The sequence below is a fragment of the Mus caroli genome, unplaced genomic scaffold (assembly GCF_978045245.1).
Source record: "Mus caroli unplaced genomic scaffold, Mus_caroli_1 scaffold_19, whole genome shotgun sequence".
Taxonomy (NCBI): domain Eukaryota; kingdom Metazoa; phylum Chordata; class Mammalia; order Rodentia; family Muridae; genus Mus; species Mus caroli.
In genome coordinates, this window is record NW_028227274.1 from 12441230 (window position 1) to 12462936 (window position 21707).

The window sequence follows — 21707 nt, forward strand, 5'->3', positions numbered from 1 at the left end:
CTATTCAATGCTAATATTGCTTTATGCTAACGATGCATTTTTTTTAATGCTCTACAACTTGATTCGTGGAAAAAAGCAACACAGATAATTAAAGTTCTCTTTTGGGAATGTGAGTGGGCAGAGAGAAGTCAAGCAAGGGAATCTTTTTGGTGGAACTTGTTTCACTTTCTTCTCCAGCCTGGTTGACATTATAGTGCTGAGAACAATTGGGAGTTGCTGAAGGCCCAGTTCATCTTGCCGATTCCTGTAGACTATGTGTGACTTTGTTTCCAAGTGACCCACAAGAGCAATGGCACCTGACGGAGCAACTGTGTAAAGCTGGGAGCAAGCCCATTTTCAGGAGCAATTTAGAGACTTCTTTTGACATTTTTCCCCTTTTCTTTTTAAAATGTATTGCAGTGTGACAACAGCAAGTACCCAAATGCTGTTAGGAAATAATGTAATTTCTGAGCTTGGGTTCTGCTCTAACAAAGTTACGGGGTAGATGTCACCAGCGTGGGGAGGAAGTTAATCGTGGCAGGCTTGGAAAAAGATTCAGCGCTGGAGTCTGGTTGTTCCCAGTTTCTCTTAAAGTGCTCTTCAAGTCTCCTTTCCCTTTTCTCATTTTCATTTGTTGTCTCAGGTTTGCTGGGCTGTGGATTCTGGACAAGAGAACAGGATCTGCTAGGAAAGCAAGGGAAATACGGTAGGAGTGGTTTTCCCCATTCATGGGCTCGGAGGAAAGTTAGTCAATGTAAAAACCAGAGAGAAATGTTCTTTTTTTGTCAAATAATATTTAAAGAATGTGTGTATGTCTTTATTATAAAGCTACAGTGCTGGTCTTGGAGACTAACAGGGTGAGCCTAGTTTTTTACCTTGTCCCAGCTACATGACTCATGGCAAATGTCTTAAACCAATTAGCTGTAGGTTAGTAGTATCTCGTAAGATTGTGGTAGAATCAAATTCATAGTATAACTGATGTATAGTGCTTGGTACATGGTCATTGTTCAGCATTGATGGCTATCACTGTCATCAGCAATACTGTTAGCCTCTGACACTCATTTTCTTAGCTTGCTATTCCAGGCCAGGTCCAGTAAAGCTGGCTTCATTCTGTATATAGTGAAAAGTAGGTGCGGAGCATATAGTCGGTCCCCAGTACATTCTGGTGAAAAATGTAGTGAGTGAATTAGTCTGTCAGTTATATATTGTAGTTGTTGTAGCGTGTGTGTGTGTGTGTGTGTGTGTGTGTGCGTGCATGTATGTCTGTGTGTGTGGGTGGGTGGGGTCTTCTTTAAAAGAGGATTTAGCCCATGAAAGCTGACAACTGCTTTTCATAGTACACAAATGGCTGACTGGCCCCCAAGAGCACCTTTGTTCCAAGGATTTATTTATGTGTTCCTTTGACAGTCCTAGGTGGACACCCAATAACAAGTTGAATTGCCTTCCGGCATGCTGACCCTTATTGCCTTATCTGTCTTATCTCCCAAGGCTGCCTTGAAGGCCCCTCTCTGGAATCTAAGGGCTCAGAGGAGCTCAAGGCAAAACACAACTGCTTTCAAGAATCATTAAAATGAATGCCTTTACTGTTTGGCTGTTTTAATAGTGCTTAAAAATAAAAAAAAAGGCGCCGTTCAAGGTCCAAGCTGGATGTTAGGCAGAGGATGCATGCGTTCCTATCACACACATCAGCCTCACAGCTCGGCTGACAATAAGCTGGGAAACCCTACATCTACACATCAGCAAAGCTTCTTCACTGTGTTTCCACACCGCGCTCTCTCATCACCCAGCTTCCTGAGGCATCCAGGCCGGTTACCTTTTTGCTAATGGTGCATCTCCTAAGTACCCTTAATTACACCATCTCCTCTTGCTTTTAGTGACCCCTCTCCTCTCCCTGTTCAAATCCTATACATCTTTCAAGTCCTAAGACAAATTCCCTCTCTTCTAGGATTGGGTTTCCTACAATTCTCTGCCTTATTTAGATCCGCAGGAGCAGCATTTAATTGTTCTGTGTTAGCTTTGTCTTCCTAAATAGGTCACCTCATCCTCGAGGGCAGAGACTGTGCTATGGTCTTCCTTGTGTCTTACTCAGAGAGGGTAAGAGTGATAGATACATAGAAGATGCTGATTAAATGTGTGCTGATTCATTTCCTGCACAGAGCTAACTGAAGTTGATGCATGAAACAAACCAGGGTGTGTGTGGTATGTGTATATGGTGTGTGTGTGTGTGTGTGTGTGTGTGGGCACTCACACACACTCATCTGTTACCCAAATCTCCCTTTGGGGGAGATGTTCTTATGGGAATGCAGACAATTCTTCAAAGAATCTTGTCCGCCGACGTTCTGAGAATGCCCCTCTAGAGAACCATCACGGTGGGGGTGTTGCCAGGCATTCTCTTTCTTGGATACCTGTGGTTGGTGTGGATCTTCCAGGGTCCAAGGCACAGGGCCTCTGGGACACTGGGGTAAGTTGAACACTGGCAAAGGCGGCCTTTGTGCATTTAAGGAATTTGGAGACATTCTGAGGATTGATTCTGGTCTTTTTTCCACATTGGGAAAGTACTTGGCCTTTGAGTACATTCATGTCATAGTTCATACATAAGTCAGGGTGAAGAGAGAGAGAGAGAGAGAGAGAGAGAGAGAGAGAGAGAGAGAGAGAGAGAGAGAGAGAGAGAGCACAGGCTCTTAAGTGGGTAGCAGGTACACCAAGGAGAGAAACCCTGATAAGCAAAAGTGACAGGTGACCAGAATTAGCCAGATCTCCCATACTTCACCACTTCATAGTTTACTAGATTTCAAAAGTCCTTTCCAGGACAGAGATTGGGCAGGTTTCCTCTAAGCCATCTTTATAAGATTAAAGCTTCAGGGCTCCAAGAAAAAGCAAAGACATGCCAGGCACCCCAGCCTGGCGAGAGTAAACGGTACAGGAGAAGGCTATGCCCATTTCTCCAGAACGCAAGCCGAGGGGGCGGAAGTCTTTGTTCGCCACCACACACACTTGATGATGGCTTAGCCCAGGCCACGACTCAAGCGTTAGAATCACTGCTAGGGTGCACATGTGTCTGACAGCTCAGCGGCCGTCCTGCTGTTAGGAAGCAGTATGTGCTGTCATTCAAGACTTTGAGGCAGCAGCCAAGTGCCTTGCTTGAGCTATTTGAACAAGGATTGTGTCGTCATTCAGCTAAGTACTGATGAGAGCTGAGATGGAAGGGCAGTGCTTCATAGATCTATGGAAATCAGTGGTCCCTCACCCCATCCCTATCCCTGCATGAATAGGCTCAGCTTTTGTCTTAGAAAATTCTGGTGAGAGCTGGGTAACTCAGCTGTCTACTGGATAATTTTGAGATCGGTTACCTTTAAAGTAGAGGGACTTTGATTATTAATAAGTTGGGATGATTCCTGAGTTTGGGTTTATACTGTATAAGTGATGTTTTCATCTCTATTCTGAAATATTCCTGGGAAAACTGTTCTTTATAAAGTAACTTCTTTAAAAATTTTAAATTAGATTTGTGTGTGTGTTTGTTTGCGTGTGTGTGTGTGTTTGTGAGAGAGAGAGAGAGAGAGAGAGAGAGAGAGAGAGAGAGAGAGAGAACATGCTACAGAAAGAGAGTCAGAGAGACGACAACTTGAAGGAGCTGTTTTCCCATGGTTCCTTGGGATCAGGTTCTCTGGTCTGGCCACAGCAAGTGCTTTTACCTGCTGGGCTGCCTCACCAGGCTGATGGTGTAACTTCTTAAAGCTATAATGATGGGCACTGGGACAGTTCACAGCTCCGTGAACAAAGGTGCTGGCTGCCACACCTGATGATCTGAGTGTGGCCCACAGAATCAACTCGGTAAGGGACAGAATAAACCCTGGAGGTTGTCCTCTGATGTCATCCATGTCATCCATGTACCATGGTACTTACTGTGTACTGCTCCATCATATGCATAAATGTTTAGAGAAAGTTCATGGCACATATGAACAACTACATGCTTTTATAAACAATCACCCCTACTTTATCTTTTTGCTTGAATTTTTGGCCTTTGCTCCTGCTTAAACGTTCTCAATCTAATCTCAGTGTCTCTTTTGAGGAGACATCTTTATCTCTTGGGATAAATGTTAACCAGAGGTTGGTAAAGTTCTGAGGCCATCAGTGTCTCATAGGTATGGCTGGGAGAGCTGACAAAAAGAAGAGGTGAGGAGGAGACGTTAGAAGCGCTCGAGAGCTTGTGTAGGTGCGTGGGCTTTGCTCCTGTGCGTGCCTGGGTGCACATGCATGTGGAGGACAGAGACCAGCCTTGAGTGTATTCCTCAGGTGCCACCACCTTGCTTAACTCTGTCTGACACAAGGCTGCTGTGAAGGTTGGCTGCCCGGGGTCTGGGCTCTGCCTGCTTTGCTTCCCCAGGAGTTACAAGCATGTGCCACGTGGCTGGCCTTTCCTTAATGGCTTCTGGGGATTGAACTCAGGTCCCCACACTTGCACAGGTAGCACTTCATGGATGGAGCCACCTCCCCAGGCAGGATGACATTTAACAAGCATTTTAATTTTTATTGTGTGTGTGTGGAGGGGCACCCATCAGTGCAGGTGCTGACAGAGGCCAGAGGTATTAAATCCCCTAGAACTGACTTTACAGGTAGTTGAGGTAGATGCCAGGAGTTGAACTTGAGTCCAACACTCAAGCACTCTTAACCTTAACTGCTGAGCTAGCTGCCTAGATGTTCCTGCCACTCACCACCTCCTTGTTCAGGAGGTTGTTTTTTGATACAAGAAGACAACCAATGTTTGGGTGACTGGAAATACAGTGAGCTGCCTGTCCACTATTGCCATGCGTTCCTAGAAGATATTCAGAGCAGAGAATAAACTTTTAACGTGCCAGCTTAATTTTACTTGTGGTTGGCAGTCCAGGTTTGGTGGGGCAGGGGGAGGGGGAAGGAGAAGCAACTCCAAACTGAAAGAATCTCTGACACATGACTAGCTAGCTACATTCCTGACTCCTCATTACCTGAGAAGAGAGAGGGCTGGGCAAAGTAGGCTGTAGCCCAGTGGGTGATGAACAAATCCTTGGTGGAGGTAACCCAGCCTCTGCAGCTCTCCTGTATGACCATGGACCTCGAAAACACTGCAGCTCTCCTGTATGACACTGCAGTGAGCTCTGTGGGCCTTAAGACAGTCTCCCTCCCAGCGCTGTGAGGCCTCAGCACTTAATCCTGTAAGGTTGCATTTTTCTTCAGACACATCAATTAAAACAACATATTGCAGCAAATTGAATACAGAAGCAGATATGAGAAAGTAACTACCTTTTATTATGACAAATGTTAGAGAAGCTTTAAAAAACTGGAGGCAGCGTTTGCTCTCTCGGTAGCTACTTTTCCTTTGTTTTGAGAGCAGTTTCTTGTTACAGAATAGAAATATCATTTATGTTATTTTATCATTTTATGATTTTTATGCTAGCATGTCACAAATTCATGATTTGATTGAAAGAGATGGCTGCATGAATACTTTAAAATACTTTGTTTTAACTCCTAAATATGGTCCTTGCACAGGTTGATGTAAGCAGCATAAACGTGGGCTCTTCAGGGTTCTTGACAATTCATAAGAGTAGAAAAGAGTCCCTAGGCCCAGGGTTTGGGCACCTCTGTCCTAATTGTGAAATATCTCAGAAGCAGAGCTCCTCATGAAGGCTGGCCTGTTTCATGTGCAGGGTGACACTAGAAGGGACATTTGCTCTGAGCCAGCAGCATGACTCCTCCCTCCAGTGCCAGTGCCTCTAAGGGAAGGGGAGCCTGGAGGCCTAACAGGCAACCATCTTCCTCTACCTCACAGTGCCCTTTGATGGAGTCTTATTCTTTCTTATTGACTTGCATGCAGTGGTATCGACTCCTTCATGTCTTCTTCTTCCTGTGGATGTCAAAGTGAAGAATGTCACAGTCCCTTGTGCAATGTGAACAATGTGAACACAGAAGGCTTGTGCTTAGTGCAGACCCATAGTCCAGGAAAGAGAAGTGAAGACAGTGATCTGCACTTGGTCTTTTGCCGTCCCCCAGAATGGATGTAACTAAGTAAGTGATGGGGGCTGGTGGTGCAATTCAATTGCCAGCCACTTTTCTAGGCTGCAGGAAGACCTGGATTCAGTACTCAGCACTGCAGAGACCTTAGCGGTATATTACTGTAATTATGGCACTAAGATGGAGTGTCAGGGGAGGCAGTAGAATCAGGAGTTCAAGGTCTTCTTTGACTATGTAACAAGTTCAAGGACAGACTAGGTTACAGGAGATTTTTCCTTGAGGAAAAAACACAACACTTCAAAAGCCAAACAGTTAACAGATTAACTCAGGCCTTAAAATGAACAATTGCAGACAGAAGTGCCTAAAAATGTGAAGGAAAAGAACTGTCTGCTTTAGAAGTGTCTGTTTTCTCTATTTTCTCCCTACACTTGGTAGCTGGGCATCTTCCTTAGGCATGCATTGCAAGGCTAAAGCCTACCTTGAAGAATGTGGCTTTCTTCTGTAGACAAGCACTCTTGTAGATCCTCAGTCCCAGACTGCAGTGGGCTGACCCACCCAGAAATGCCTGCCCCTGGGTAGACTCTGACAGGAGAGAGGAAGACGCCGAGTCGGTAGCTCCTTGGAATTCCCTGAGGAACTTTCAGTGACTTGCCCAGCAGTCAGGTGGGTGCTCACTCAGTCCTTCCTTGTCTTCTGTCTGTTACCAGGATGACTTTCCTGCAGGCTCGTTCTCTCTAAGCACCAGGGCCCCAGTCCAACGTTACTAAGAGTGAGGGGCCTCTTTTCTCATTCCAAACAGGCACAACTCTGGCAATCCCCAGGGTCTTACGACTTCCGTTTCTATAGTAGCTAAGTGGGATTTTTTTGAGGGGAATATCAATTCAATTCTTTACTCATTCTCAATGTGAAGGTAGATTGTGTGTGGGGTGTCCATCGTGTAACTCTTTTGTGTGAATAAAGCTCTAGAACAATTTTCCCTCATATAATGAGGATGCTGGGATTTTCTTTCTTTTCCTCTCAGGGGCCTGGTCTTTTTAGGACAGGCAGTCTTGCGCGTGCATGCCCGACTCGCCAGCAAGAACGATGCTGCAACAGGATCCTTCTGCACACGTTTATTGGGAGAGCTTGATTGCAGAGGCGAAGAGACCCCAAGCCCAGAACTGGTGCTGCTTATATAGGCCTAGGAGAGGCATGTCTCACATCCAGATTGGTTATGCATGGGTTATGCTTACCACCTCATTTGCATGTCTCACATCTGATTGGTTAACATGTCTCTCATCTGATTGGTTAACTTGTCTCTCATCTGATTGGCTAACTTGTCTCTCATCTGATTGGTTAATTCTCAAAACCTCATCTTGGCAAAAAAACTTTACTGCCTATGTATACATGGTGGTCAGTGGTAGCCAGTGCCACCCTGCAACGGCACATGTGGCTTCCCACAAGGCAGTGTGTTGTATGTATTTATATGTATGTGTGTATATGGTGTGTATTTATGTTTGTGTATGTGTATATGTATATGTGTGTTTATATGAATGTATGCATGTGTATATATGTATATGTATATGTGTATTTATGTGTGTGTGTGTGATTTATGTATGTGTGTATATGTGTATGTAGGTTTATGTGTGTGTATATGTGTGTGTAGGTTTATATGTGTATATGTATGTGTATATGTATGTAAATGTGTGAATTTATGCTTGTATATATACATGTGTATTTGTGTGCATGTGTGCTTATGTGTGTAGGTATATGTATGTATGTATGTGTATGTGTGTGTGTGTGTGCACATGAGAGAGGGTGTCTTGCCTAAAGTTGTAGAGCTAATAAGCATTAGAGGCAGGGCATGGATCTAGGAGACTCCAGGGCATGTATGTGTAAATACTGTTTTCTTCTGTCATCTTTCAGCCTTATAATTTAATTTAGCCAACATTTATCTAAACCATTCTGGGTGTTACATGTGGCAGCTAGTGAAGACAGCAAGGTGGTGAATACATGCTGCTCTAGTTGAATTAACCAGCAGTGATGACCAGCTTGTTCCCTCTTGATACTGGGAAAGCAGTCACAGAGATGCCAAGAGAAGGCTGCTTTTATCCCCATGGGCCAGGCAGATGTATAGCCAGTTATCAAGTTATCTACCTGGATAACCACCACTCAAGCATCTTAGTCATCAGGTCTCTGGCTTTCTTACTATGGGTTGTCTGTTGAACCCATAATTAAATCTTCCCCATCAGAGGAGGTGACCCTCCTCTGTGAATTGTGAATCTGCCAAAGAAACAGTCTTAGGAGGCTGAGAGGGTCCATTGTGGGAGCTGCCTGGCAGCATCACTGCCTGTCACTACACTGTTACCTCCCTAAGTGAGGCTGCCGTGACTTTGCAGAGAATATGGAAGTAGAGTCTTCAGGTACATAGTCTTTCCAACATTCTCCATCAAGAGGTGTGGCGTCTATGATAACTTGTACAAGTTTGACCCCTGAGTAAGCTTTCTCTAAGAATTTATGCTGTGGAACACGGGAGTTCACAGAGAACGAGGAAACGGGCTTAATCCTGGTGTAGTTACAGGGATTTTAGTTTTTACTTTTTGGTATGGGCATCCCCATGAGAAACAGAGCTTTTATTGTTCACATGTCACGGTTCTGTGCAGGACAAGCTGGTGAGGTACTCAGTGCTCTGAGCAGGGGTGTGGTTGGGCAGTCTTCATGAGGAAGGAGGGTGCTGCCTTCCAGAAGGGGAAAGGGCCGTGTTGTGTGGGGGCATGCCTGAAGCTTAAAATGAGCAAAATTATGAAATTGAGCCAGAGACCCAAGTGTCCCAGTACCCTCAGAACTTCACATTGATTTTTTTCTGTTTAGTTAAATGTCATTTGTGGTTATGTGTGTATGCATGTATTTGCAAGGAGGTTTGAACACATTAGTCCAGGTGCCTGTGGAGGCCTGAAGCGTGTGTCAGATCCCCTGGAGCTGTGAGTTGTGAGCCACTTGATGTGGATGCTGGGAACTGAACTGAGTTGTCTGAAAGAACCCTATGCTCCTACTGCTGTGCTCCAGCCCCTGATGTCGTTGATAGTGCAGTGACGAGACAGGATGGGGCTGCCTACAGAACAGATCCACTCACCTTGCCACCGCCGGCACTCACCTTCTTTAGACTGTTTTGTATGAACAACTGAAGGAAGTTAGATCGTACAACAGTGTGCATCCAAATAGGCATTTTCTCAAGGGCAGTTGGGTTTTGTTTTTTGTTTTTCTAAATAAGTGAGTATATAGTAGATTGTTCTCGCATAGGACCTGAGCTCCGTTTTCTGTGCCCGTATCAGGAAGTCCACAAACAGCCTGTAACTCCGCTCTTGGGGATCTGGCACCCTCTTTTGGACTCTGTCAGGCACCTACACTCAAATGTGAAACCCACCCCCTCCCCACAAATGCAGAGATGCTACACATATTTTTAAAGTAACTAATATGTTGAAGCACATTATTAGACTAAAGAAAGGACTGTTTGCTGAGTGTTGGGCCTAACAATAGGAGTGCTTTGTAAGCTGAGGGATGGGCTGCTGCCTTACAGCACTCATCTCTGACCCTCATTCCAGTTCACACAAGTGGGTGGGGATCAGCCATTTTACAGAGAATTATGATGAGGCTCAGAATATAGGCTCACACTTTCTTCCTGTGTTGCTGAGAGCTGCCTGGAGGACACTCTGTCTGATATGCTTGCACTGGAGGACACTCTGGCTGATATGCTTGCATTGGAAAACACTTTGGCTGATATACTTGCATTAGAGGACACTCTGGATGATAGATACTCTTGCATTAGAGCATACTCTTGCTGATATGCTTGCATTGGAGGACACTTTGGCTGATATACTTGCATTAGAGGACACTCTGGCTGATATACTTGCATTGGAGGATATTCTGGCTGATATGCTTGCATTGGAGGACACTCTGGCTGATATGCTTGCACTGGAGGACAATCTGGCTGATACTCTTGTGTTGGAGGGTACTCTTGCTGATATGCTTGCATTGGAGGATATTCTGGCTGATATGCTTGGATTCAGATGGGTGGACTTTACAGTTAAGGCTGGAAACTTCTTGAGACTAGGCCTATGTGTGTGTGAATGTGTATGTGAAGTATGTATGTATGTTTGTATGTTTGTGAATAAAAAGACAAAGAAGGAGTGTTGAGCATTTGAGCATAGTCCTAAATCTTAAAAAATTTAATCCCCAGATTGATATACAGAAACTTTCACATGGATAACAGACAGGGCTGAGGTCTATCATCTCTGTGTCCATCCCTCTGTCCATCTGTGAATGCATCTTTTTAGTTCTCCCTCTTCCTTTCCCCCTCCCCCTCCCTCCCTCTCTTCCTCTCCCTTTCCCCCTCACTCCCCCTCCCCTTCCTCCCCTTCCTCCCCTTCCTTCCTCTGAGTATGTGAATGTGTGTGGCTTGAGGGTTGAACTGGGAGCGTTATGCAGGGTAGGCAGAACTCTACCATTGATGCACACCCTCAGCCCAAGACCATCTTTTTGGGGATACTTTGAAAGTAGGTTGAAGACACCATATTCTTGCCCTCAAACTATTTTGTAGCGCTTATGTCTAAATAAACTTTTTTTTTTTTTTTTTTTTTTGAGACGGGGCTTCTTTGTGTAGCTCTGGCTGTCCTGGAACTCACTCTGTAGACCAGGCTGGCCTCGAACTCAGAAATCCACCTGCCTCTGCCTCCCAAGTGCTGGGATTAAAGACGTGTGTCACCACTGCCCGAAACTTCAGCATTTCTTTTCTGAACTTTTCATCTGGTGCATGATTTACATGCAATGTGTTGTATAGTTCTAGAGGCATCTAGGGACCTGGGTAACTTGGTCCTAAGATAAAAAGTATTATGTTACACACAACATTTATTATAAAATAACAAGGTCAGAATGGTGATTGAAACTTGTAAGTTAAGCACCAGGTAACGGAAGTAGGAGGAACCAGATTTTAAAGATGTATGAGGCACTATCACACACACACACACACACACACACACACACACACACACACACACACACATACTCACACATACAGATATGTATGCATACACACACAGACTTCTCCCAGCAATGAGCTATGATCATTGCTTTAATAGCCAGCATTTGTTTTCATTTGATTGTTTGGGGAACATAGTTTGTAGCCCAGGCTGCCCAGAAACTCTCTACAGATTCAAGGTTGGCCTCAAACTGTTGGCCCTAGAACTTCTGGTAATCCTCCTGCAACTGGTAGAGTTATAGGTGTAAGCCCCCACTTCAAACAGTCACTCAGCCCCACTGATAATACCTGTTACATATTGTCTGTTCAAATTCAGTCCTTCTGGTAAGTTGTTGAAGTTTTGAGGGTGGGATAGACATCTCGCTAGCACAGATGACAACCCGTAGTTCTTAGATCTCACTGAGAAATGTGTTGTGTTGGCTACAGGTCAGGCCTCAGCTGTCTGAGTACTGCTCTGATGTTCCCTCCCTGACAGATGGAGGTGCTTGGGGCAGTGCTGATGCTCAGGCAAACGCTCCTACAGCAGAGTGAGCGCACAGATCCTCCTGTGCCTGGATCCTTAGTCCAAGTCTCCCCACACGGCTCAACTTTACGTCTGTGTCATAAGAATGTCAAGGCCAATTGCCACTTGTCTTTTTTCTCAGAGTTCTCACCCAACATAAGGTCAGTACCTCAAATGTCCAAAGAGGCAAATTTCAAGGAAAATGCAGAATAAACAAGCTTGAGGACCAAGACCTTTCTTTTCTACCAGCACTGCTTGTATGGCTCCTCCTGATTCCTGCAGAACTGTATGAGAATGGGAGCCAGGGATGAAAGGGCTGTGTGCAGGCTGGCGGAGCATCACCTCTGTCCCTTTGACTATTGGCCTTGGGTTTGAGAGGCTCAGTTTTCTCAGAGAATAAGGTTGAGTGTATGAATACATGCATTGCTATAGATTTTTGAAATTTCACACGTGACTGTCTATATTTTTAGGATTTAAGAAATATTTCTGAAATTTAAAGGTAGAGATTCTTAATTCATTTTCCTTTAAAGATGTGATATTTTAATACTTCTTGTATCCCTGCTTGTAGTTTCATGCTATTCCGATGTGTTCATGGAAACAGCTCTTTCCCTTCCCCTCCTTCCCTTCTTCTTTCCCTCCCTCCCTCCCTCCCTCCCTCTTGTCTTCCTTACCTTCCTCTCTCTTCTCTTCTTTCTTGCATTGCTGAGATAGAGCTTCATGAAGCCCATGCTGGCCCCACACTTGCTGTCTAGCTGCTGAAGATGACCTCAAACTTGTGGTAGTCTTTACCCCTGCCTCCCCAGTGTAAGATTACAGACATACAGCCCCCTGTCCCAGGTTGTAGCCTCCCCAGTGTAAGATTACAGACATACAGCCCCCTATCCTAGGTTGTATAATGTGAAGGATCTCTATGCATGCTAGCCAAGCACTCTACCAACTGAGTCATGCCCCAGCCCCGGATCTTTCATATTTTCAGTTATGCCCTTGACTGTATCAGATGCACTAGCAGCTCATGGGTAAACCTCAGCTAATCTTGCATTTGCTTTTGGGTCCTTTTGGCCAGGCTGCCTGCACTGCAGCTGACAGTGCTAGGCTTTCACTGTCCTTCTATGCTGGTTGCTTGTGTTTTATAATTGACAGGCTGCAGTAGAGAAAGGAGTGAGAGAAAGAATGTTTAAGTCATGTGCTTTGCCTGCAGGCCATAATTTTGGAACAGGAAGGAAGGGACCGGGATGGCTGAGAAGACTCGCTTTAGGGCAAATAGCCCAAATCTCAGTTCAAACAAGATAAGGGTTGCAGAGATAGAATCCGAAGATAAAGGTGTTTTCCCCTGGACTGCTGTTAATGCCTTAAATGTGTGGGAGAGTTCCCTGGGCTTTGATTCCCCCAAGGTCCTTGCAAGACAAAGTCTCTTAGTTACAGGGAAAACCTTCGACTATAGACAGCCCTTGGTCCCCAAATTCTCAGGAGCCAAACGGTTTCAAGCACAGAATTCTTGAGCAAACACATCCTGTGCTCCCGAGTGGAAGTGATGCTCGGTGCTAAGCAGAAAGCTTTACAGATGCTGCTGAAGGTCAAACGAAGGTAGAGAAACCTCAACACAGCACGAGGCATCACCCAACTGCAAACTAATTGGGAAGGAAATGGTTTCAAACTGACAGACTGTGGCCGGTAACTGAAACCTCACAGGGACAAAAGGTTCCTGCCATTTAAAGGGGTAGCTAGCGGTGCCTATTTCAACTGTGCAAACAAAAGAAATGAAACCCCCTCACGAGCTGGGAGGTTCTATTAGCAGATATTACATCCTTGCTTTTATGCCCTCCTGTGTCACAAACCCTGAACATGTGCCATGTGTCCTGAGGCACACATTGGTTAATTTACTTATTCCGAGTAGAGCAACAGCAAAGGCAACAGCAAAGGCAACAGAGAAGCCCCCAAACAACATGAACGTGGTGGCGCAGGCAGCATTAAGATGCGGCACACAGTTTGGATAGGTGGGGTTTGATCTGAAACTGTACACATGTTAAACTCCAGAGAAAGTGAGATGCTTATAATGGTCCTTCAGGGAATTAAAAAATAAAAGCATTGTTGGAAATATCACCATATTGAGAAGCAAAGAGGAGTTGTGCAAAGTCATGTACTTTTCTGGGCCAAGGGCAGCCATTTGGGGCTGGCTTTAATCAATGTTCTAAGGAAGGCCACTGGAAGAGGCCAATTTTTCTACCATACAGATGTGGTGAGAATTATGGACTTAATTATATCCTCCGAAGTTCCTCAGACGGTCTACAAAAGCAGTTGTGTATGTGACCCTATATTTTAGAACTGAACTGTAGTGAGTAGAGTAAGATTCAAGCTGAATAAAATTGAAATATAATGAGTGAATTAATTCTTTAAACTTTGTATTTAGTTGGGTTTTCAATAAAATAAAAAAATAAAATAAAATAAAATAAAAGAGACCCTTCAACAAGTTTTGCTGACACCACGTACTGGTTGCTAAGACAACAAAAACAGTTCACAAACAAGAATGTTACGATCTGGAAAGCTTAGAAAATTTGTTCCTGTCACAGATGAACTTGGCTTCCTTAAACACTCTGTGTGTGTGTGTGTGTGTGTGGTGCGCGCGCGTGTGTGCCTGTATGAGTGGAAAGCACAGAAGGAGGCTTGGGTATCCTGCTCTATCGTTCTACCTTAATGTTTTGAGACAGGGCCTCCAATATGAATTGAAAACTGGCAGCGTTCTAGGACCCCCCTGGGACTCCAGGAACAGGTTGGAACTGCTGAGACATCCAGCCTCATGGAATGAACAAGTCAGGGTTCCTTGACAACAGACATTGTTAGACTACTCTGACAATAGCCTAGAAGCCACTCCAATAAATTATGTGGTGTGTGTGTTTATTCTATTAGTTCTGTTCCTTTAGAGAGAACCCTGACTGATACACACCCCTTTACTGGAGTTAGAGGAATGTGTAGTCTTTGATACATTGGATTGGATTTACACATTACCCACGGGTGATGGGGATTTGAACTCTAGCCCTCATTCTTGCACAGCAGACACTTTTACCCACTAAGTCACCTTTGTAGGCCTTACCTTGGACTTCTGATGCTCATGTCTCTATTCCCTAAGTGCTGGGCTTACAGAAATCTGCCTATCTGGTGAATTGTGATGATCCAGACAAGGGCTTTGTGCATGCTATACAAATACTCCATCAACTGACTTACATCCCCAGCTCTTGGGGTAGTTTCAAACTAACCCTTCTATCTTCTTAAAAATGTATATTTAGGGATTGTTCTGCTTTAGATTCTGATAATGCTGTAGGAGACCCTCACCCCCAGCTTCATCTGTAACATGAACAATATTCTAACTTTTATGAACCTTGATTCTTTAGATAGTCATCTCAGGGTTTTACTGCTTTGAACAGACACCATGACCAAGGCAACTCTGATAAGAATAACATTTACAGGTTCTGAGGTTCAGTCTATTATCATCAAGGTGGGAGCATGGCAGTGTCTAGGTAAGCATAGTACAAGAGGAGCTGAGAGTTCTACATCGTGTTCCGAAGGTAAACAGGAAGAGACTATCTCATGGCAGCTAGGAGAGGGGTCTCAAAGCCTATCCCCACAGTGAGACACTTCCTCCAACAATGCCACATCTACTCAATCAAGGCCACACCTCTTAATTCCCTGGGCCAAGCATATTCAAACAACCACAATCATTTTATTACAAAATTGATTTTTTTGAGACAGGGTTTTATATGGTAGCCCAGGCTAGCCTGGAATTCACTATGGCATCCAGTCTACCTTGTTAATAGTCTTCCCACCTAAGCTTCTTCAGTGTTGCATTCTTCCTTCCCTTATGCTCTTACTATTATTATTGGTCCATATTTTTGCTATTCATCAACTTCATTTTTGCTCTGTCTTCCAGGTGTAGCAAATGGTGGCAGTGTAAGACAGTATGCTTGGAATGGTACAGGAAACGTGTGTGCTTGTGCTATGGACTGTACCAGTTACTTACTATCATGGCATTAGAGAAGGTTATAATTTTATCAGAAGTACAGTGTGATTAGTCCTTCCAAGTATTCATTGTAGGGGCTCAGAAGACACTGCTGGTGGCCCAGCCTGGATTCTGGAGCTTTGTATAGAAACTAGAGTCAACAGGAAGTTCTCAGAAAGCCAGTAACTAGACTCTTCATTACCCCAGGGATCTCCCTACTTTTCTTCCTGGTTTTCTAACCACTATAGGCAATTTCTCACCTGCCTGTGCCATGAACATGCCTCACCATACATGATCATTAAAGTGCTTTTTCTTGAAGGCTAACTTTACCAACAACAACAGAGACTGTTCTCAAACATGCAGCTTAGCTTGCCCTCCAGCCTCTTCTATCATACCACAAAAATCTTTGGGGCTAGAGAAAGTACCCTCAACATTCCAGACATTGTCAGGAATCTCCATTTGGTTCCAAACATAGGCGAGGAAGGACACAGGGCCGATGCCAGAGGCTGGGGTGAGGTACAGTGTAATAACTGGGAAGTGGGGCAGAGATGAGAAGAACAGTAGTTACCTAGGAAGATGGTGCTGACTAGCCTAGGAGAGGGGCTGGGTGAAACAAATTCCCAGCTGCTGGGAAGGTAGGACCTCTTGAAAACTGTGTGACTCTCCCAAGATTTGGTGCTATTTTTCACACTGGGTCAGCCACTGAGGTCTATTGAGACCCAGGGAAGCTAAAGTGCCTAGGCTGCCTTGGCCAGGATTGAAATTATGTGGAATGGATGGGTTGGCTGTGCAGACTGGACCAATTGCCTCACACACCTAATGTAGAATCTGGGAGAACTTCCATGATGTAGACAGTGCAAAGTGATGGATATTAGCACTTGTTTCCCAGTGGTCCCAAGCATGCATTCTAGAGCTGTCTTAGAAATCAGCTGGATTCTAGGAACACACTGTTCAGAGCCCCTGCAAGCCCCATCCATGGCCACCATATCTGAGTATGAGAAGTCAGCGTTTCCAGCCAATCTCCACAGCACACAAACTGGAGAGCAAAGAGAAAAGAAAAAAGGGAACTCAGTAAGCAAGACAAGCATCTCAGATCTCTTAGGGATGGTTGGTGGAGGACAACAAGAGACACAAGAGTAAGAGTAAAGAAAAAGGCTTTCTCCATTATCAGAGCCAAAGACTCAAGCCCTGTACAAAGAAACAGGAGAAGCCAGGAAGGGACTTTTTGAGGATGTGTGGAACAAAGAGAGAATGCAGGTCTGCAGGCCTCTGAAGCAAGCTACTGACCTTCCAGAATACCTCTTGTAGGCCTTAAATATCTAGCTCAACTTGAAGCAATGATTGCTGCAGGCCATGAGACCCAATCCTAAACTAAAGCTGAGACCCGATGTGAAACTACCAATGTTACAGGAGAAATACAAGCTGAGACAACACTCAGAGACCAGGATGCACACTTCGCTTCCCAAAGCAGTGGGCATTTCTAGAGAAAAGTCTAGATGAGCCAGACCTGATACAGGTGAGAGAGGTTCAAGCAAAGCTGCTTTAAAAAAAGTCCAGAATGTCATGGGTCAATGAGGGAGGCAATTCTCAATTCTGTTATTGTCTTGGTAGGGAGATCAAGTGGCCATGGAGAAAATTACAGGGTTTTGTGTATGCTAGGCAAACATTCTACCAGTGAAGCTACATCCCCAGCTATCAGCACATATGTAACCTCAAGTGTGCCTCCTGTAACTATAACTATATTACAGCTCTGAGTCTGGATGTGACCACAGGGAAATTTAATAGGGCCTGAAATCATCTATTAGGGTCTTCTTTTGGGAAAGTTGTGTGCTGTCCAGTTATGACAGACAAGTCACATGACTGGGAACTTCTCTAGGAGTTCATGTTTTCAAAGGGCGCCCCCATGGGAAAATGAAAGTGAAGCCCAGTAGAATTGTATTACAAGAAGTTGGTCTATATCTCTTCAACCCGACACCCTGTGGTGCCCATCACCAGGGTCCTCCGAATCAGGAATGTTTGCCCCTCTGAATTGCAGTTACCACTGTTAGCACCCCAGTGCACCCCTGTTTTCACTGTGCTGTAGCAGCCCGGTTGCTGAGGTTCCTTTATGTGTTCAGAAGAAAATGGAGGCCTGATTGGCTATTCTGAGTGCAAAGCCTGCTTTGAAAATGGAGAGTGAATAAAAATTTGTCTTGGAACATTAATCTTTTTTTTTTTTTTTTTAGGCTTCCAAGATGACAGAGAACAGGAGGTTGAGATGACTACTGCTTGAGACCATTGACAAGGGAAGGTCCTTTTCCTTTGAGGACCACTTGGATGCTGACATTTGCTGGATGTGCCTAGATCACTGTGAAGGCTTGGCTGGATCCATGGTTGACAAAACATCTTTTGGTGACATCAGAAGGGACCTGCTGGTGTCCGCGTGGGCAGAAGAGAGTGGTTCTACTGCTTTGAGAAAGCCAGTTGAAAGCCGGCACCTGCTTCCGTCTACAGGAAGGCAAACTAGCTCCCATCACACAGGCTAATGCTTTGTTCCTAGTTGAAATCTATACCAAGACTGCTGTGCATCCTGGATTCTCCAACTGGGCTGCCACAGGCAGTTTCTGGCTCAGCATCTCAATATGGCAGAGATCTTCTTCACTGCACATGTACCCACTGGGAGGACTCAAACCTGGTATTTCAGAACTCAGGAGAAAAATTCACACTTTGCATTTCTCACTGTCACGTGGAGGAGACTGTGACAAGGCCAGCTCTAGTGGCACAGGAGCATATGTACAAATGGATATTCTTGATAAATTTATAGAAGTGATGGCACAGACCCAAAGTTTCAAGCACTCCTCACTCTACCCTCAGAAGATGCAAAGACGAGTCCATTCTCCAACTGATCGCATCTGGAGTGTGTTCTTGAGTGTGTGATGCTTCGAAGGAAGGATGTTAACGTGTTTTGAGGCCGAGGTCACATGGCTTGTGTAAAGAAGAGACATCTGGACCACGCATGCCCATTTTATCACTGGACACCTTTGCAGAGATGATGGGATGGTCCAGTCGCACTGCTTTTGGATGAGTAGGCGATGTCTTCACTGGGAGCAGACAGTCTCCTCACAAAACACTCTAAGAGCTGACAGTATCTCATTTCACTGGGAGCAGACAGTCTCCTCACAAAACACTCTAAGAGCTGACAGTATCTCATTAGTGGGTATGGTGTCATCGCAGTGGACTGTCCCATTTGTGGACAGTGGAAGTCAAGGTGATTTATAGAGAACAGTTGTCAAGTCATAGCTGAGTGAGGAACCTGCATATGAAAAATCTTTGAGAAGCCTCTCCACAAAGCCAGCCTGTGGGTGACAGTGGCTGGCTCCTTGATTAGAAGCCATACAGAGTTGTTTCTGAATCTAGACTTTAGGTCATTGGGGTAGGAGGTATTTCCTTATTCGTCATTCTGTTTTGTTCCAGTTGAGAAACGTGTGTAAGTACACTTTAGACTCAGTGAGGAAAGTGGGCTTCTTTCACTTCCAGTGCCTGTAGAACCTTCGTCAGCAACACGTTTGCAGGGAACAGGAAGACTAGGGTTTTCTTTCTTTCATACTTTAGCCAATAATGTTAGATTTCTAGTTTATTTTAAAGAACTTCTTTTGTATGCTTGTGATAGAAACGATAAAGTTTTAAAATTTAAATTTACTTTTTAAAATTAAGTGTGTGTGTGTGTGTGTGTGTGTGTGTGTGTGTGTGTACACTCACTCACCTATTTGTGGTGAGCATGGGCATGCCACTACATGTGTGAGGGCCAGAAGACAACCTCTGGGGACTCATGTAGCATACCCTGGCCTTGAGAGAACTATAATGTAGTTGAGGCGTGGCCTCCAACTTCAGATACTAGGATCATATGTGTACGGCCACACTTGCTTATGTTCTTTTTTGTGAAGTTAACCTGCCTTGTAAGCACTTGGATTCCTGGCCTACCATAAGGGGCCCTTAGCCCAGGCCTGGAATGTCAAGTGAGCCTCCTGGGACAGAAAAGAAGCCTTTTTTCCCCCCTCAGACCTTTTCTCTTTCTTTTTTCTTCCTTTCTTCCTTTCTTCTTCCCTCCTTCCCTCCCTCCCTCCTTTCTTTTTTATTGCATTTTTAAATTTACATTTCAAATGTTTTCCCCTTTCCAGGTCTTCCCTTCTGAACCCCCTATCCCATCCACCCTCCTCCTGCCTCTTTGAGAGTGCTCCCCTACCCACTTCTGCTTCCCTGCCCTGGCATTCCCTACACTGGGGCATCAAACACCCTCAGGCCCAAGGGCCACTTCTCCCACTGATGTCCAACAAGGCCACCCTCTGCCAGTCTCCGGGAGTTTTTGGGGGGTCTGGCCTGTTGACGTTGTTGCTCCACCTATGGGGCTGCAACCCCCCCTTCAGGAAAAGGAGCCTTTTAAATATATGAATGATTTGCTTGTGGAATTAAAACGAATCACATGGATAATCTTTTATGAAATCTACTACATGCCTTTCACTTATAGCTGTAATATTTTTGTGTGAAATACATACTTTGTTAAACAATGTGGTTGTTATAAAAGAAGTGGGGGAGGGGAACAACCCTATCTCCAGGGAATGTCGGTGTGCTTTCTAACATTTCTGAGACTTCTGCATCTGCCCAGCAGGAAGGGCAGGTCCGCATACTGTGGGATCACTCTATTTCACATGGCCCACAGTGTGCTCAGACCCTGGCTCTGGCTTTTCCAGAGAGCCCTGACTAGGAAGCCACGCTCTGGGAGGCCAGTATGTGAATGTGCTCCACAGCCTCTCTAGGAAAACTGTGTTTTATTAAACCCTGAACTGTGAATGAGGGCCAGCTCTGCATGTGGCAGCGAGAGAGATTTAACTTCTCCCCTCCTGATTTATCACCCTACTGAGAATGGCCAGTTTTCCTACTAGGGTTAACCTGGCATTCACCACCATTTCTCTGGTTTAAGGCATGTCCAGAAGGACCCTATTAAAATGCAAATATGTTAGTCAGAAGGAGCTATTCATCAATCCATTCGCACCTCAGCAAGGATTAGTTTATCAGATCAGGGGAAAGAGAATAAGGCCTCAAGAAATGGGAGATAGGAGGTGTATTTTGATTGGAAAGGAGGCCCAGAGAAGTCTTTTCAATAGGCCCTTGGCAGGGGTGCCTGGGTGAGAGGCTGCTTGCCTCTGCTGTTGCTTTAAATGCTTTAAGCATGTTGCCTTTGAAATTCAACTCTACTTCAGCTACACACTTTACCTCTTATCTTTTCCTGGCTGTGTTTTCTCACTTTCCTAGAGAGCCAACTCCTCCCGAGGGATTCCTTTCATTAGCTACCTTCCACTCATTAGTGAAATCTTATCTGTGTTCTTGATAGTCTCCTTTGCATTTTTATTTTTATTAATTTTTAAATTAAAATAAAACTACAGCACTTTCCCCTTCCTGCCTCCATCCAACCCTTCCCACGTGCCATGCCTTCAACCCTCTCACGTCTCCCTCCCCATTACATGACGGCTTCTATTATTATTATTATTATTATTATTATTATAGCTATTGTATTATTACTACATATAAATACAACCTGCTGAGTTTGTTTGGTTATTACTTGGATGTGCCGATTCCGGGGCTGACCACTTTGTATAGGATAACCAATTATGGGACTCATCCCTGGGCGAGGCAGGGATAAACTGGTAGGAGAGCAACTGTAAGGTTAGTAAATCTCTCTCTGCCTCATGCAGAGCTGGTCCTCATTCAGGGTTCAGGTTGTGGGAGCACATTCACATACTGGCCTCCCAGAGCATGGCTTCCTAGTCAGGGCTCTCTGGGAAAACCTGAGCAAGGATCTGAGCAGTCTGTGGGCCCAGTGATAACTGAGCCCCTCTTTCAGCGGTCACCAGTTGCCTGGAGTTTTTTTCTCTAGGCTTGGAACCAATGAGATCTCTCCCTTCCACTTGATCTTGTCTACTGGTATTCTCATTGCTCAGGTCTTGTTTAGGTAGCTGGGATGCCCAGTTATCATGAACGTAGCTTCCATCATTTCTAGGAGACACATCTCCCAGCAGAATTCTTGGTCTTGCAGGAAGTGTATTGTAGACGTGCTGCTGCTATTGGGCTCCACACTGTTTATCTCTGACCTGTCATGGATTCTGTAATGGTCTCCATTTGCTCTGGAGAGGCTTCTTTGATGAGGGGTGAGAGCTATGCTTACCTGTGGGCATAGGGAGAAGTTTTGGAACACACTTAGA